Below are 14245 nucleotides of genomic sequence, written 5' to 3'. Positions count from 1 at the left end.
AACCTGGGCAAGATTCAGTTCATGGTGCCTTTTTATAATTTGACATATATAACTGGGGACAGCCATCTCAGCTAGCACTTCCCATAGCACACTTCTGGGAAACAATTTGAATGCAGATCGAAGATCAACAAATACCATGTAAAGTCTGCCCTTCTCAAGGATGACAGTTTTCCAGTATATCAACTGCAGATAAACACTTGGTCAATTGTTGATGTGCAAATGTCGAATGCTGCTTGCATGGGGATTAGGATGTTGCTAGCCTTTAACCACTCTTGTAGTCTTAGTAAAATAATCCTACTAAAGAGTTTATGTGTGTTGTCAATTAGTTAGGCTGATGGGCCTGTACTTCACTGGCATCAGGGGGTACCCTTTTATATATGGGGATTATTTCTTCTTCATTGTAAGTAAGAATCAGATACTCAAGTGTAGCTTGGAGGCTCTTCATTGCTGGTAATTGATTCCTTCTTACCGGTGTGGTAAATAATTTAATTACCGGAACTTAATTTGATGCGGAAAATCTATAACAATAGCTCAGTAAAATAAGAGGCAGAATCCATGGTATTAGAGGTTCGGAACGGGATTTATTCCAGAATCAATTTAAATTGAGGAGCTCCATATTCCATCACCACGAAGGTTCAGGAAGTGAAGACGTTACTTTATTGACAAGTAATCATTTTTATACAATAGGCATTACAGTGAAACAGATGGAGGAGGCGTAACAATTGATAGTAAAGATAAAACATACATGCGTAGCAAAAGTGGGTGTAACTGGGCGTAACTAAAGAACGTCATCAGGTATGATGTCATAATAGGGTGGTTCCATGAAAGAATTTCGCAATGTCAGCAGAAATACTGGGCAGAAATGCGCGCGCAGCAGCATGACGTGTGATTGACGTGCAACTAGGGGGTGAAGGGGACTTGACATTTAGCTCTACATGTGGCGACAGAAGTCTGGAGGGTCAAGTCAACCTAATCCCAAATCATATCTAACATCCTATGTTTAAAGAACTGTGTTATCCAAAAAGAGAAGTCTCTTAGAGTAGAATCTTATTCTATACTGACTATACTGACTGTTAGTGTGTGTACAAGCGTCTAGGTGTCTACACTAGATGCGGGGGCAGAAATCTTCCATAGTAACAAGGCTATGAATTACTTGCATAAAGACAGAGAAGCCGGGCCTTTTGCTCGGTAGCTGGAAGAATGTTTACTTAAACTACTAGACAGGAATGCATTGGGTAGGGAGCGGAGCAGATAATCTCGAAGGTGAAATACAGTTTTTGGCAGGCAACAGGCTGATGTCAGGCACCGTTAGCTGCGCAGAGAGTAGGACAAAGTTCATGGATACAGATGCGAGCTCAGACTGGAGCTTTCAGAGGCAAAAGGCAGGAAAAGCTTGATGGCAGAATCAGGGCCTACTTGCCTGGACTGTAAAATGGCATAAGTGAACCATATAAAGTCGGTGGCCTTTCATACTTAGGAATGGAATATCCGGCCCATTCATGGCGGATCTGAAAGAGGACATGTTGACGGTGGACGCACATGTGTTTGCGTCTTCATAACTGGAACTGGAGGGAACATACATGTACTTGTGATTTATACATGAAACCGTTGGGGTCCAAGATAGGGGACATAACTGATCAGAAAAATCCATATTTCCACATTCCCTCCTTGTCCCCTACTTGCCCGTCAAGAGATATCAATCTTCATCAATCCATCGATCTGTTCATATAGCATCATTTGTTCTTCTTTTTCCTTCTGGAATGAATGAAATCTTGGTGGTGGAATACACGATGTGGCACACAGACCACAGATCGCTGGTCCACATTGTAGGCATGGACAGCAACTGAATAGTATGAGAAAGCCAATACCTAGTCCAAGTGCCTGGATTCTGGTGTATCTGGCTTACAATCTTATGAAGACGAGTTATGGCTTTATATACAGATGGCGAATTTTCTGGTATGAAAATGCAACAACTTGATCCGATGACCCTACAAGCTCCGCCCCTATCGGCCAGGATGACGTCAAGGACAAGACGATTTTGAAGCACAACAATCCGCATAGCAGACTGCTCTTCTGTTAAATTGCCTAAGGCGGAAATAGTTTCGTTCACTACTGCTTCAAGGGTTCTGGTTAATCTACGTATCAGCTTACTATTGGTAACTGTACCTATATAGGGAAAGAGACCTTTATTGAAATCTGTGTATTTTTCCCATGCGGTCTCAGTGTAATCGACTATTGGGAGATCTCTCCTTTCTCTATTGTGTACTAAATGAGTGTTTCTGTGATAATCAGGAGGAGCTAGGAAAACAGGTGGCAAAAGGAATCCGATGTAGCAGGTACCATCCCAATCTAGAGGCAAACGTATGTATGCCGTCTGACCACATATGAAGTAGGAATGGCGGGAAGCTCTAAATGTAGACTTGCCTTGATCACTAAATTCTATTACAGTGGTGCATTTACTATGGCCCATGTGTATGGAACCATTCTTTCTTGCACATAATTCACCTTTAACTGGAAATACTGACATGGCGGGCAAAATTGGAGTAGCTTCGGATTCGACATTCAGGATCATGAGATTAAGCGTAAAATTACCTAATCCATATACTTCATTTTCTAGATCAGTTCCTGTTCTTTTGGGAAGTCCCTCCTTGTTAGGGTGACAGACTTTGAGTAAAACTAAGTTCAGATTTCCCCATACCCAGTTATTCTGATAAACTGCAGAATTCGAATCTAGGGAATTAATTAAACTAAACCATGCTCCACAGGAGCCATTGTGTGTGAACGGGTATGGAAAGAGAGGTAGAATTCCTTTATAGTTCTGATAGGGAGGGAGTCGACCACATATCCAACAATTTGTAGCATTGCTAACCTGATGGGAATGATGTAACATACTAATAAACGTGTTATTGCGCAGCGCAAATCTATAAGACAATTCATGCGGAGGTAATTCACTAAAAGAATGTTCAGCAGTAACATTGTAAACATGTCTAGAAATAGGATAATATATGTGCAACAATATACTTGCAGTAATTATTAAAAGACTTAAGAAAAACAAAATTAATAACGTCACTGTGCAATGACTACGCAGTGATTTACAGTACGCATGTCGTTTCAACTTTATCCTTCTGTTTCTTTCTCTATACAGGTCTAAGGGATACATGTCAGAGACAAATTCGACCGATTCACCTTGGAGAGGACTTAAACAATCAAATTGCCTGACTTGTTAGACCTAAGTTTTAGTTTATATAGTTCATGGTTATTCAGTTCAACCAAAGGAAGTTTTGAGTCAATCGGTGAAGACACGCAAGGTGTGTCGTTTACGTCTGACGGTAGTCCATGAAATTTCTTGATATGACTTGAATGTATCCAGCCTTTTCGACCTTCGATCTTCACGGCTGTCCTCGTCGTTAGCAATACGAGTTGAGGCGACCTCCACCTAGGGTCCAGCTGAGACTTCCGATCAAAGTTCCTCACTAAAACCAGGTCTCCTGGAATTACGTCATGGGGTTTCACCTCGGTGTTGTCGGGAAAGGCTGCAGCTACCTGTGAACGACAAGATTGTAGTGCAGACATCAAGGAAGCCAAGTAATCTGTCAGCATATTACAGTCAATATCAGTTATTTTGCGTGGTATAGGCGTCCCCCACATATTACAAAGATCACCTCATACGGGGATAGCCCTGTTCGAGAGTGTGCTACCATTCTCATGTAAAAGAGTGCAACGGGTAAGGCTACTACCCAGTCGACACCTTTCTCTCTACAAATTTTGGACAATCTAATTTTCAGGGTCTGATTATGTCTTTCCACGAGACCTGCTGCCTCGGGGTGTCGGACACAGTGAAATTTCCACTGATAGCCTAACAAAAGTGAAACGTGTTTCATTAGTTCGGATGAGAACGGCTGGCCGTTATCTGAGTAGACAACACGTGGTAAACCGTACCGTGGGAAGAATTCTCGAACCAACTGTTTGGCAGTAGTCGGGGCAGTGTAATCTGAAACCGGGTATGCCTCTGTCCAACGGGAAAAAGCACAGACAACTACGAGAACATATTTGAATCCTCGACATCGTTCCATCTGGATATAATCCATCTGGAGGACTTCAAAAGCATGATCGGGAGGCTGAAATCCACCCTGTTCTACGGGAATGCTTTTACCTGGGTTAAACTGACAACAGATCATACAGGTACGGACTTTTTGTTTAGCTGCTGCTCGTAAATGTTTGTTGAACCAAATGTGTTGAATGCTGTCTAGCATAGCTTTTTCTCCTAGATGTGCTGGACTATGTACAGTGTTAATAACAACTTGGACCATTGAATCAGGAAGGAACCACACAGATTTTTCCTTCGTCATCCATCCTTGATCCGTTTGGATCCCTCCTAATTCAGTCCATTTCTTTATTTCGTCTGGTGTAGCATGTGTCTGTATGTCAATTACGTCAAGAGCGGGATCCTTAACCATCATGCAATGTGTTGGTGTCGGGACTATTGTCTTTGTCATGTCGGATGTTTGAGTTTGAGCAGTCTGTTTAGCTGTTCTGTCAGCTAGATCATTGCCTTGAGAAATGACATCAGTAACTTTCGTATGAGCTTTACAGTTCATAATTGATATTGCAGTGGGTAGATGTATTGCATCTAATAAGGCATGAATGAGGGGTCCGTGCTGAATGTGGGCACCGTGAGAAGTTAAATAACCTCTCTCTCGCCACAGCACGCCGAAGTCATGTACAACTCCGAATGCATAACGTGAGTCAGTGTATATGTTGACTTTTTTATTTGTGGCTTGAATACAGGCTTGTGTCAGAGCGATGAGCTCTGCGGCTTGAGCGGACAAGGTATTTATGCAATTTGTTTCAATGATTTCAGTGTCTGTTGTGACTGCGTAAGCGGCCACTAGCTCTCCTGTACCTGTTCTCATACATGAACCATCTACATACAACGTCAGGTCTGGGTCTAACAATGGGACGTCTGTTAAATCTTGTCTGGGTTTCGTCGTGATAGTGATAACTTCAATACAATCATGTGCAAGTGGGTCTGTTCCGTTTATTGGTAACAGTGTGGCAGGATTCAATGTACTACAACGTCTGATTTCTATATGTGGCTGAAACAATGTTAATTCGTAACCAGTAAGTCGTGCTATAGTCAAGTGTTGTGTTTGTGTGCGGTTCAAGAGAACCTCTACTGCATGTGGTACTTGTACTGTCAATGGATGTCCTAATACTATGGCATCGCTTTGTCTGATTGCTAAAGCTGTTGCTGCCACTGATTTCAGGCACGCAGGCAAAGCCTGAGCTACGGGGTCTAATGTACTAGAAAAATAAGCACATGGTTTGTGTGATCCTGCTTGTTCCTGTGTGAGTACTGACAATGCAGTACCTTCGCGTTCTGTAACGAAGAGTGTAAACTGTTTATTGTAACATGGTGTTGCTAAAACAGGTGCTTGGCATAAGGCTTTCTTTAGGCTTTCAAAAGCTTGTGTATGTTCCTGAGTCCAAGGGAGAATAGTCGATGTGGCTGCCTCCTGTGTTGTCAATTGAATGAGTGGTTTTGCTAGAAATGCATACTGAGGGATCCACTGCCTACAATATGAAGTGAGGCCTATGAAAGCCCGCACCTCCTTTTGTGTCTTGGGTATTGGCATATTAGCAATTAGCTGGATGCGATCTGGTGTAAGCTGCCTTCCCTCCTTGGACAGCGAGTGACCAAGGTAAACAACTCGCTGGACACAGAATTGCAGCTTAGAAGGGGACACCTTGTGCCCCTTTTCGGCCAAAAATTGTAAAACCGTCAGTGAGGCTTTTTCACATTCAGGTTGGCTTCTAGCGGTGATCAGCAGATCATCGACATATTGAAGCAGGGCAGTGTTGACTGGCATGTGGATACTGTCGAGTTCTCGTTTCAGTGCTTGGCTATAAATGCTGGGACTTTCTGTGAATCCTTGAGGTGCGCGTGTGAATTTGAAGCTACGTCCATTTAAACTAAAACCGAACAAGTATTGGCTTTCCGGATCTATTGGGACGCTGAAGAAGGCATTCTTGAGATCAATTACAGTAAAGAATGTTGCTTCGGAATCAATGGCTGTCAGTAATGAAGAAATGTCTGGGACTACGGGGTATTGTGGTACTATGCATTTATTTAATTCGCGCAGGTCAATAACCAATCGATATACTGGCGGGGCTGTTGGATCGGTTCGTTTAAGAATCGGAATTATCGGTGAATTACATACATTGGAGTCAGTTTCCACAACCACTCCTTTGGTAACAAGCTCGTCAATGATTTGCAGTAAAGCCACTACAGCATCTGGGGGTAACTTGTATTGTCGCATTCGTGGAAGTACCACTCCTGCCTTTAGTGTGACTCGATATGGTGTAATGTTCATGCAACCAACATCTGTAGGGCCTTGTGCCCATAAATGTGTCGGTAAAGTCTGCAGTCGGTGATCCATGTCTCGGGACACGTAGTGCCCTTTGAAATCACGTAAAAACAATCTTACTCCTTCCGGAGAACAACATATAATAGCTCCTAGAGCTTTCAAAGTTTTTATGCCTAACAAGTTTTCTGGACATGATTTAGTAAGTAATAAATCTGTAGTTCGTGTCAAGGGACCAATCGTAAGCGGAAGAGGCTGTGATACTTCGTTAATGATAGGTTTTCCTGAAAAGCCAAGGGAAATATTCTGTGAGCCTGAGAGGGGTGCCCCTGGAACTTCACTACGTTTTATTGTTGTTCGGCTTGCCCCTGTATCAAGTAAGAATTTTCTATCTTGACCTAACAGTTCACTGTGTACATAAGGTCCTTCTTGATCTACAGGGACCTCAATAAGGGGTAAGCCAACTTCCCTCTCTAGGCTGTTTCATGAGTATCGTTGATAATCAGGATAGTCATACTGTGCGGTCTGATACATCTGTCGGGTCGTTGTTTGTGTGGCAGCAATAGGCTGCGGTGGCGGAGCTGGCATAGACTGTTGCGGAGCTGGCATGGACTGTGCATGCTGCAGTGCTCCTTGTTGGTTCTGATCCTGTCTGAGTGGTCTTGGTCTTTCTTTTGTATTACCTATGGCGATATTATGTTTTAAGACGGGACAATCGTGTACATAATGACCGGGCTGTTTACAATAGTTGCACGTCCCTTTAACAGGACCTGTTGAAACACTGGACTGTGTTATACCCTTTTTATGACCGTCAGCTGGAACTGTCTGGGAAACTAGCATTTTCATTTTCGTGTCTTTCATGCGTCTATGTTCATGTTCTTGTTCTTCTCTAATTCTATTGTGATGGTACTGTAGCATTTGTAACATTTGTGACGGAGTGTTACCTTGCCAGGTACTCTCGAACTTCAATACTCTATTCTTAACTTGGGGCAAGGCATTTTCAACCAATTTTGTCACAAACAGATGTGGATACGACTCGCTACTTGCTTTTATTCCACTATTTATACCAAAACATTTCTCAAATCGGGAATAGAAATCACTAGTGTCTTCATCTGATTTTTGTTTACAGGCTGAGATTGCACCCCAGTCTTCCTTTTTCGTAGTTAATAAACGTGGCAATACCTGTACTAATAAACCTGGTAGTGCTTTGGTCTTGTCCCCGAGCCCTGAACCTGGACCTCGAGCTTTTTCTTCGTTTTCTAATGCTGTCCAATCTATCTTCTGGTCTCCCACCTCCCAATCCTTTTCCTTGAGTTTTTCGTAAATGCCCGCAGGCATTAATACCTTCAATATTGTCATAATGTCGGGGTAGGTATATTCTCCCATGAGTAACATATCTTTAATTTCACGGTGGAAACCCGCTGGGTCTTTGTCATGACTGGGTACCACTTTCTTCATTTCTAATAGTTCTATTTTGGATATGGGTGTGTATACAAACACACGTTTAAACTCATTGTCATCACCCTTTATCGGGTGCACTTCGCGTAAGGGATTTTGTCTATCCATGTAATACGTCGTTCTTTCCTTGATGGGCAGTGAGACCTGTTCAGGACATACAAAAAGAATGTACTGTCTTCTAGATTCTAGTATTTCTCTAATTAACTTAGTACCGGAACCTCTCCATTTGTTCGTGAGTAATTCAGTCAATATATCAGGTAAGGGGCCAGGATCGGAGTGTTGGCTTTTATATAATATAAGGAGTTGTTGAATCATATAGATACCAGCTAAACGCTGTTCATCTGGGGCGAGGTTCAAAAACGTATGTGCTAGTGTATCATCACCATATTTTCCAGGACTATCAACCCAGTGTACGGCTGACCTGGCTAATTCTTGTTCGTCCATAGAATCGAGTATATGATAACCCCTTCGTTCTCGGAGTAATTTGTCAGCGGCTTGGAATGAATGTTCGGGGGACCTTGTATTTATTATAGGAGTTTGGAATTTTCTGTTATTATCTGGACGTATCGGACATATCGGATCAGTAAAGCATCTAGTATTATTGCAAGATCTTCCTCTACCTACATAGGCCATGGTTTCTAACTGTCCTGTGGGCAGTTCTAATTCTTCCTCGTCCTCGGTTTGTTCAGGCTCGTCTACTGCTAATCTTTCCTCGTGTATTCGTTCTATTTCTTTGCGGATCTTTCGGCTCATAGCTACTATACATGCTCGTTTATCGTGTCTCCCCTCTGATATATTTTTACCCCATGTGGTAAGAATTTGCATTTCTTCCGGATTTACCCCTGGTTGATCTTGATTTCTGATCACACAGTTTATGAGGAAACGTAACAGTTCCCCCTGTATTTCCACCTTTTGGTACTCCATGGCTCTGTTAATACTCTCAGGGTCTCGCCCTGACTGAACAAAATGATATATATTTTCTAAATGTGCAGTCATTCCTGGTAGCTTCCCTAAGTATATTGCAGCTCGTCGGATACGTAATGATGCCAGCATCATTTCGTCCCCTTTTCCGGGCACAGGGTCATATCTACAATCTATTAGAAGTTCCTTGAGCGTGTTGGGAGTTACTAGTTTGGGTGTACGTTGGTGGGCTAATTCTTGAAAGGAAAGTTTATTTGTTCTGGGTGGCGTAGAAAATATGCTTGATGTACCTCCGTTAGCACCACCTGGGGTGCTGGATGTGAAAGGATTAGTTGAACGTGATATAGCAACCATAGGTGTGGATGCGGATGTCGAAACAGATGTGCTTGCCGGAACTTGTGTCGGGGTTTGCTGTTGCAGAGGTACAGACGGAGGAGGGTCTTGGCGTTGAACCCCCTCGGCAGGCGGTCTATGTGGCGCAGCATTAGCATACTCGGGAGCTGCGTCGTCTAAATAAGAGGAAAGAAAAACATCTTCTGCGGATCTGGGGTGCCCTTTGGGATGTACTTTTATCGGAAACAATGGGGGTGGCAAGTCTTTTGGTATCTCCGGAGTAGCCTTAGGTAATCCTTCGGCCAGCAGAGGATACATACCATTCACAAGGGCATTTCTTTGTCTGTCTGTTTGTTCTGACTTTACTCGAGTACCTTCTTCAATTAATACACTTTCTCGAACTTTATTTGAATTCTCCTTACTTTTCTCTTCCTGTCTGAGCGCTTTTTCTGTGCGTCTGTATTATTCTTTACGCCATAATTCAATGGCATCTTTCTGTGACTGTCTAGCTTTCTTTTTCCATAATTCTTCTTCTACTTTCATAATGCAATCTGCATCCCAGGTCCCAGCTGCGGGCCACCTCTGACTTTCTGGTAATTCCTTGGTGTAGTCTACCCATAGATCAAGAAATAATATGGCGTCTAGGCCATGTTTGTGATACATGAAGTACCCTGGAGTGTCCCTAGGAGGAATGGGAACAGCCTCTTCGAGTACCCCTTTTCTGGTTTTGATCTGTCTTAATTTCGAAAAGAGCGGCATTTTGAGAACTGATCTGATATCTAATTTTGAACACGTTTAATACCATAAAACACAATAATGAACAGTCATTCACACCACAGTATACAGAACGTATTTAAAACATTTTAACATTTAACATTTAAATGAAATAGACAATGATGGCCATTTTAGGGAACTAGTCACTAAGCATAATACTCGATACTAACTAGGTAAATCTGAATTATATACTAGACATACTTGATATACTGCTAAACAGTACAGATACACTGCTGAAACAGTGCAGACCGGATTTGTGTACCCAAACCCGTCTTGACCGGCACAACCTATGTGCACGTCAGAACGCCTCCCCGATAATGGTACTCACCGGGTAGCTCGGAACGGAAGGCCTCGGAACTGAACTGAACTTGAACCGGACTGGACTTGACTCGAAACTTCGGAAACTTCGGAAACTGGAGGGCCTCTGTATACCTCGGATCTTGCTCTCTCAGCTAGGCTCTGGTCGGGATACTTCGCACTTCTCACCGCCTCGTCTGGGTGTTGATCGCAGCCTCAGTTACCCCCGCTCGGCAGGAGGGAGATACAGGAAATCCTGTGGGTACGCGTTGTTGTCCGTCCAGCTGTGACAGGAGACCGGGCCTGCAACGCACCGCCGGCGCGTGAGATGAGAAAGCGTCCCTATTCGGGCGCCATTTATGTGGTAAATAATTTAATTACCGGAACTTAATTTGATGCGGAAAATCTATAACAATAGCTCAGTAAAATAAGAGGCAGAATCCGTGGTATTAGAGGTTCGGAACGGGCTTTATTCCAGAATCAATTTAAATTGAGGAGCTCCATATTCCATCACCACGAAGGTTCAGGAAGTGAAGACGTTACTTTATTGACAAGTAATCATTTTTATACAATAGGCATTACAGTGAAACAGATGGAGGAGGCGTAACAATTGATAGTAAAGATAAAACATACATGCGTAGCAAAAGTGGGTGTAACTGGGCGTAACTAAAGAACGTCATCAGGTATGATGTCATAATAGGGTGGTTCCATGAAAGAATTTCGCAATGTCAGCAGAAATACTGGGCAGAAATGCGCGCGCAGCAGCATGACGTGTGATTGACGTGCAACTAGGGGGTGAAGGGGACTTGACATTTAGCTCTACATGTGGCGACAGAAGTCTGGAGGGTCAAGTCAACCTAATCCCAAATCATATCTAACATCCTATGTTTAAAGAACTGTGTTATCCAAAAAGAGAAGTCTCTTAGAGTAGAATCTTATTCTATACTGACTATACTGACTGTTAGTGCGTGTACAAGCGTCTAGGTGTCAACACTAGATGCGGGGGCAGAAATCTTCCATAGTAACAGGGCTATGAATTACTTGCATAAAGACAGAGAAGCCGGGCCTTTTGCTCGGTAGCTGGAAGAATGTTTACTTAAACTACTAGACAGGAATGCATTGGGTAGGGAGCGGAGCAGATAATCTCGAAGGTGAAATACAGTTTTTGGCAGGCAACAGGCTGATGTCAGGCACCGTTAGCTGCGCAGAGAGTAGGACAAAGTTCATGGATACAGATGCGAGCTCAGACTGGAGCTTTCAGAGGCAAAAGGCAGGAAAAGCTTGATGGCAGAATCAGGGCCTACTTGCCTGGACTGTAAAATGGCATAAGTGAACCATATAAAGTCGGTGGCCTTTCATACTTAGGAATGGAATATCCGGCCCATTCATGGCGGATCTGAAAGAGGACATGTTGACGGTGGACGCACATGTGTTTGCGTCTTCATAACTGGAACTGGAGGGAACATACATGTACTTGTGATTTATACATGAAACCGTTGGGGTCCAAGATAGGGGACATAACTGATCAGAAAAATCCATATTTCCACACCGGAGGAGAAAGTACACTGTCACCCAGGGTTGAGGCGTAGACATTAGAGAAATTAGCAGCAATGTTACTTTCAATGGTGACAGTCCCCTAAGTGTTCCCAGTGACTACTAAATTATAGAATGCTGCTTGATCTTTATCCCTAGAGGCTGCAAGAAGAGCCTCCCACCTTCCTTGGTCCTAATCCCTCCTGGCATTATGAGCAGCCTTCTTGAAATCCGCCCTTCTGGCTTGAATTACTTTCCTGTCCTGTTTGTTTTTTTAAGTGATCAGAGTACGTTTGGCAGCCCTACAATGGCTGATAAACCATGAAGTTGGGCTCCTTCTCTCTCCCTCATCCCTAGCTTCTGCAGAAAAAGTTGTTTTTAAATCTTCAAAGAGTTGGGTATGTACTTTCCAAATCCTTACTAGAGATGTTTCCTATTCTGGGCTGTAATTAATGTTACACCAGTCTCCCAGGCTCTTTGTCACTAGCGTATAAATGGATTTAACCGAGTCCTGTGACTGCATCACTGCACGCTAGGTTTTTCTACGTCTGTTTGTTGCAAGTTGGTGTCTACCACCACAGGGACTTGCTATTGTGGCTATAGGCTTGGTCCGGGGAAGTCCCAGGTCTAGGACAAGTGCGTTGTCGTTGCTATTGTGCCTTGACTGTCATGTCAGTAACAAAAGGCCATATTCTGATGTCGACTAAGATATAGTAATTCAGGCTGGTGCTGGGCACTCTATTGTAGGTGTACCTCCCTTCCTTACCTGATAGGGTTCTCCCATTGCAGACGCAGATGCTCTGGTTCAGAGACATGTTGTTGAGTTGGAGCGCTAGCTTTGACCATTTCTTTATATGGCTCATTGCTTGATTCTGGATGTACCAAACTCTATCCTCTTTCGACACTAGCTCTCTATTGGGAATATCCAGTTGCTGAAACAGGAAGCTAAAATCACCACCAACTATTTTGAAATGACCTACCAGAAGACCTGCCATATGGGATCTGAGCTTACTGACTGATGGAGATTCCTGTTTGTTACTCATGGGTCTAGAATTGATGTTTAAATGCATAATGCTCAGCCTATAAAAAATGAGTGTGACACATTATATATCATCTGAGATCACCTCCTCCTTTGCTACTTTGCAGCCCAAATTGGTGCCCACCCATGTCAGCAGTCCCCCAGACCATCTGCCCATGCCCCTTGTTATAGCTTCTGTACTATAAGTTACAAAACTAGCTTGATAAACCTTTGTAAGGTTCTTCTTTAAGGAGACAGATTTCAAACTGGTTGACAAAATGACCCCAGTCTATATTGTCTAGTTTATTGCCTAAGCCTACAATATTCCATGACATGACCCTTAGGGCGGACATAGTATCCACCAGTCCTGGGTTGATGTAGAGACCATGGAGGGGGGTGTGTCGCTGTAGTCACCTGGTCTATTTATTACGCAGGATGTTTTTCTACCCATGACGGCCAAGTGGAATTTGATTCCCAACTTGGTTACCACACCACCCTCCACTGTGCCTAAATTAGTGTCTACAGTTGCCACTTAGAGAAGGGGTGTGCAAACAGGCATAGGGACTTCTGAGAGGCAGGCCGTAGGTGTGGGGAGCTTATTTCTATTGGTTGGTAGGAGAGGAAACGACTGGTTCTGGTCACCCAATATTGAATACCCACCTTTGGGGCACCCATCTATTGTGTGCATTCTGCATTTCAGACTCTTTGGGACCTCACAACTCGCTAGTATAGCTACCTGCTCAAGAGCATCATTCTGGCTAAACACCAGAATGCTGTAAGGCCCTGGAGACCCTGGCCAGTGGTGGGTGTACTTGGGCTTGAGTATTGTGTATGATGTAGTGGGGGAAGGAGTGTGGGCAACCCAACCTAGACAAGAAGATGGCTCATAAAAGTTCCCCAGAGGGAGGAGATTAATGCTAGTGTGCCACTTGCACATATATGCTGCATCGAATAATAGTTTGTGAACCAGAGTAGGGTATTTGAAATTAATAATGACAGAATCCCCCATGCGATTTTTACGACTCAACCTAATCCACTGGACTCTGTGAGCAAAAAGTATAGGGCAAGTGAGCATGGAAGTTCCTATTCTTAGTGAGTCAGTTCAAGCACTTATTGGCTAGGTTTTCATATGTTTCTATCTGCACATCACCCAGTCCTGGTCATGATTGCTACATAGGGGCACGCTGTTAGGTTTATAATTGGGAGGTTCCCTGTCTCTCCGTGGGAGCCACATTCCGCCCAGTGGAGCCCCTTCTTGGCAATTCTGCATTTTGCGTTGGCCCATTCCTGTGGTCTCCCCATTTTTCATTATACTGTTGCTGCTGGGTGCCCTTAGGTACTGGTAATTAGTTGTTTTCCTTCGCCATATCATGCCTTGATCCTGCATTTGACGGGGGTTGCCCATGATCTGCACTCTTGGTAGGCTGAGGTGGCGGTGGCAGTGCTGGCGAAGGTTTGGTGATATCTTTGAGTGTTAGTTTGATCGCTTAGAAGGGGTCGAAGTTCCATTTTTATGATCCCTTCAACCCTTCCAGCTTGTTCCGTC

This window comes from Triturus cristatus, chromosome 2_1, assembly GCF_964204655.1.
Source record: "Triturus cristatus chromosome 2_1, aTriCri1.1, whole genome shotgun sequence".
Classification (NCBI taxonomy): Eukaryota; Metazoa; Chordata; class Amphibia; order Caudata; family Salamandridae; genus Triturus; species Triturus cristatus.
Note: the sequence above shows the minus strand (reverse complement) of the source record.